Source organism: Poecilia latipinna, unplaced genomic scaffold, assembly GCF_001443285.1.
Source record: "Poecilia latipinna isolate Pla-1442-1.1 unplaced genomic scaffold, P_latipinna-1.0 Scaffold1051, whole genome shotgun sequence".
NCBI lineage: Eukaryota > Metazoa > Chordata > Actinopteri > Cyprinodontiformes > Poeciliidae > Poecilia > Poecilia latipinna.
In genome coordinates this window covers 185,996-191,241 of record NW_015113667.1, presented here as the reverse complement: position 1 = coordinate 191,241, position 5,246 = coordinate 185,996, and the positions used below count along the sequence as shown (strand labels likewise).

At 40.8% G+C, this 5,246-nt stretch overlaps 1 protein-coding gene across 1 annotated transcript in view; it reads right to left on the bottom strand.

The window, feature by feature from the left end:
* The window catches only part of LOC106959179 (metabotropic glutamate receptor 8), a gene marked incomplete at its 3' end in the record, with an annotated part of 110,821 nt that extends 108,843 nt beyond the window's left edge, over positions 1-1,978 (bottom strand). The window contains exon 1 of the mRNA XM_015051559.1: positions 1,508-1,978. The remainder of the gene's footprint in view (positions 1-1,507) is intronic.
* Positions 1,979-5,246: the final 3,268 nt, after the last annotated feature.

Genomic DNA, 5,246 nt, shown 5'->3' with positions numbered 1-5,246 from the left:
GACCAAAAGGGCACTTTGGGGCAAGGAGCAAAAAGGGCAGGTGCTCAAGCACCCCCCCACTCTGCACGTGCCTGGGAACTTTTATGAAGCGGACGCCCAAAGGCAGAACGATGACCATCAACATGCACTCCCAGTGCTGGAGTGGAATGGTTTTGATCAGAGCATACTCATTTGTGCAAAGGGCCCCGTCAAGAATTTCTGGCAACGCCTAAACAACAACATGCCGTCTTGTGTTGATCCTGCACATGGAATTCAACCCACCCCCCCAAAAAAACACACACACACAAAAACCACTCAAGCTGTTAGCTGCAACACCAGACAATATGTGGCAAAGTTTAAGGCGTTTGTCAGCTGCAGGCATTAGGTAACAAGTTAAAACCGGTTCTGTTCATTCGAGCTGCGGATGTCTCCAGAGGGAAACAGAAACAGATCTGATCGGGTTGAACGAACCAGCCTCATTTACACTCGGTCTCTCTGAAGATTATCACTGCCTCGAAGGGTGAAAGAGGTGACATTTGTGTGTTTGCGCTCATACACAACACACCTGATCTTATGCTAATCATCTTGGCTCTTACTCCTTCAACCTCAAGAGAGCTCTTATGATTCTTCTCAAATGCTGGGGGAGAGCAGAGGGGGGTGGGGGGGATGATTTAATCTCTCTTGTGGCTGCCTTGAGGAACAGGAGGAGGAGGAGGAGGAAGATGATGAGGGTTCCCCTGCTGTGATGTTTAGTGGCTCAAAGATGAAGAGGGTTGAACCCTAAAAAGCCTACAGCGTGGCTCATCACTCGTTTTAATTTACACCCTCGGCTGGTTGTTGGGACTTCATCCCTCCACCTTCACCTCCGGCGACTTCATTCTTATTTCTGCAATCCTGTGCAAGCCACAGTTGCCTCCTCCTCTTCCTCCTCCTCCCAGTCTTATCCCTTGCTGCATGCAGCCATCCACCCCACACCCCCACTTCCCGTCATCACTGGTTTTGGGGAGAGAATGGGTTTGCTCTTCTCAGAAAGAAGATAGCTTTTCTGTCCTCTTCCCCCATCGTTTCTTCCTCACTCATGGTCAGAGAGCTGTTGGTCAGTGAGTCTCCCTCTGGAGCACTTTTCTCTCTCTTACTCCCTGGAGCCACTTGCTGATCCTTACCCCATCCCTCTACTTGAACGGGTCCCCCCATTTACCTACAATTGGATTCTTAAGGGTGTCAAACAGATGTATGATTCAAAAATATACAATAATTTAAAACACACGTTCAAGCCCAATTGGATTTTTCTCCAACATTTCGCACAGAGAGAGAGAGTGTCGTTCATCTCGGAGATAAAAAATGCATATTGAGAGAGTTGGGAGATCAAAGTCTAGGCGCTGATTATGCATCCCCAATAGGCTCGATTCTGGGGGTTCTGATTGCAGCCTAATTAGTACCAGTGCAGAGAGACAAATGCACTTTGCGTTATTTCATTTAAATACCTCCGGTACGACAGTATGCATCAAGTTCAGACATCCATACTCACCCCAACAACTACTGCGCAGAGCATGAGACAATCTGGCATTAAACACCCATCACCGAAGGAATGTGAAGACACCCACGGAGGGAGTATTAGAGGTAAGAAAATCAGAAAATCAGGTTCCACCCACGATGTGGAAGAGGGGAAGCATCCCGCGGGGTCCCTGTCCGCCTTAGGCAACTTCCTTGCGGAGCTCAGCAGTTTCACACCTCAAATAATATACATATATATATATTTCAGTCCTGGTGAAGAGAGAGAGAGAGAAGAAAAAAAAATTTCTCCAAAAATCAAAAGATTGATTGCAAGACAATAATAATAATAGAAAGAAAAAAAAGATCCGCAAAGGGCATGGAGCTGCAGTCGTGACGCAAACTGTAACAATTAACTCCGCACTTGTTTAAGGAGACAGTGGAGATAGAGGCTGTCTGTAGAAGCCGATGACCAAGAATGAATCTGAGATACAGAGAGAGAGGAAGAGAGAGAGAGAGAGAGAGGATGGAGAGAGAGGTGGAGGAGGGGGAGACAGAGCAGAGGAATTTATGACACGCGGCGCGGATCAATATTGTTGGTAAAACCCACCTGATTAGGGTGATCCGTAAGCTCCGACGCACACTTTGCGCGTGGTCACTTCTCCGTTAAAGTCTACGTTGTGTCGGCTCGTGCGCGCGCGCACACACACACAACCCGCTCAGACTCCCGATTGCTGGTGCACGACGCACCAAATCAACGCCTAATTGTGCCACTGTCCTCATGCAGACTCCCTCCTCCGCATTCAATTAAGTTTATTACCGATCAATTGGATGCATTTCTGTCCCTTTTGCTTATTTGAACACATTAATAAGTCATTGAAAAAAAAAAGAAGAAGAAAAAAGCACGGTTAATTGAACGAACTTCCCCAATTTATTTTCCACTGAGCCCATTGATTATCCCCGCCTTGAAAAACCAGCGCGCCGTGGCTCTTTGTGGTGAATGGAATTAAACAAATGAACCGCGTCCCATCTGCTGTGTAATAACAATTTGATAAGCTATGTGTGTGGAGGCAATAGGAACAAGACTGGGGTGTTCCCTCTGCCTGACAGCGTTGGGGGGGGGGAATGTGAACAACACGTTCAATTTGTCGATCTTACCGCGTTAGAAAAAGACATGGAGGAGCGAGTCAATGGCACCATCTTGTGGCAAGAGGGGGTAATTACAACGTTAGTTAAAACCAGATGGTGATTTTCTTGCCCAAAAATGACCAGAGTGCAATGATCCAGAAAGTACTGGGGCATCTGCACGAACAAAATAATAATCAAAAAGTGTATTTATTTTGATTATTCAGATTTAAAAAGTGATCAATCAATATTACTTCTGAATTTCAATTCAAGGGGAAGTTGGGTCACAGCAGCTGGAAGCTACATTTAAACTCCACTTTGAGCAGCACATCAAGTAGGCTGAGAGCCTGCAAGGTGATGTTGGGTTTAATTTGACCATGACAACAAAAAATTACATGCATTAAACAACTACATTTGAGTTTATCAGATTTGGCAGAATCCAATTAATTTGGATTATATTCTCAACATTCAAGGCAGATTTTTTTTTAAAATTAAACATTGGCTAAAACTATAGATTTGAAGATGGGAACGTCTGAGCTGTTATAGGAAAAAAAAAATCTTAACTATGGCTGCATAACTTTTTTTTAATACAGATGAGTCTTGTGAATTTGTAAATGGTAGTTTCAGTTCAACTAAAGAAATAAATCCTTTTTTGCACTTTGTTGGTCTTATGTAATGCTTTCTGAGGAATATCATTATCCATGTCATTCACTAAATTGTATTCATATTTCACATTGAATTATTAACTTTAATTAATGTTCTAATATTCTAATTTATTGAAGTGCATTTTCCAGTTTTAAAATTTTTGTGGCCCTCCAGACCGGTAGGGGGCCCTACTGAGTTGACGAAATTCAACAATTCATGATTTAAAAAAAAAAAAAAAAAAAAAACTCAAACAAAAACACAAATCCATATAGAAATCCACTCAGGGGCTTTTGAGTAGTATGTTTTTATTTATTAAATAGTGGCTTTTAACATTCTGGTCACATCTGAAAAGGCTTTTCTACTTCTGGTGGTCTAGAGGAAAAAGCTTAACATATCACAACATATGATGAACAAAACTTCAGGACAAAAAACAAAACAAAACAAAACACGTACATGAACTAAACCCCTCTGAATCATATCTTTGTGCTCTCATGTTTTAACGAGCAGTAAAAAAAAAAATGAAATAAAAAGAAAAGTAACAAGTGAGCAACTTAAACCTGCTGTAGAATGACATGCTCACGGCTCAAACATGTCAGAAACATCTGGGCAAAAAAACAAACAAAAAAAAAAACTAGTAAATAAGTACGTTATCTATTATAGCTATTATTTATACCATCCGACATGGATGAGTTAATACACAGTATGTCTGCCGCAGAAGCCTTTGTCGTTACAAAAATAAAGGTTGGTCTTTCTTTGTTTCTGCTTTTTGTTCTTTTTCATGGCTTACAGTTTGAACGTTAAGACGTATCTACATTTGGTCTTCCTCACTTCCCTCCTCTCCTCTTGGTCTTCTTCATTCATTCCCTCCAAACTCTTCCCAGTGTCTCAAAGACTACCTTTAGGAGTCGCTGTCTAACAATCGCAACGGTTGGACTCACAGAAACACATTTTTAGAAGCAAACAATGCACAAACTAGTAAAAAATAAACATATTACGTTGGTAAAGATTAAAAACTAAGATCAGACAGATTGATGTAAAAATGCTCCAGTGTAGAGATTTGTGGAGGCCTTTCAGTCAGGGATGGTTTTGCTTTCTGTGGCTCACCCAGACCAGCTTTTAGGCACTGAGGATGTAAGGTAACATAACAGCGTGTCATAATAGGGCTGTGGAAGGACATAAAGTCGATATAAAGGCAGTCAGAAAGTAAATTCTTCCAGTTAATGTCTTAAAAAACTACAACAGTAAGACGTTGCAAATTGAATTTTTTTTTATTTTTTACCCTCAGTCTCACTGTAGCGATGTCTTTTATACATTATTTAAAGTTTCACACCATCTGAAGAGATAGACTCAACCTTCAGAGTCGCACTAAAGCTCGATCAGACAATAAGGGTTTAGCATATTGTCTAAAATAAGAAAGACTGGGGTTTTGTTTTATAATGGGGACAATTTGATATTTTTTTCCATTTCTGAATTAAAACAAGTTCATATTCAAGGTAAGTTCATCTTTGCTAGTTTGAGAGAACAACAGTAGATAACTCATTTGGAAAATAAATGAGGTTTGGAAATGTACATCTTTCACACTTCCCAAAAAAAAAAAAAAAAAAAAAAAAAAACGGACTGTAAACGAGGAACTGATTCGAGATGCCAGTGGAATACCCTTTAACGAGGCATAGTTCATCCGAGGAAGATTAAGTTATAATATTCTTCATTTTTTTTTTTTTTAAAGAATTAAAAAAAAAATATCTTTCATCTGCAACCAGGCCGAGCCCAGAAATCCAGTTTCTTCTGGCTTCCTCGTTCTCACTCATTCACGCAGACTACCTTCAGCAACTTGCTAAATGCAGGATAATAGAAGCAAAGCAGTAGATATCTGTAGTCTGTATATAACTCCGTATTTACATGAGTAAATACAGATATGTATATGTACAGCAGATTGGAGTCTCTGTGTAGGTAGCAGCAGGCTGTCTGGCTTCGTTATGAAACTACATATTGTCAGTTTACAACTG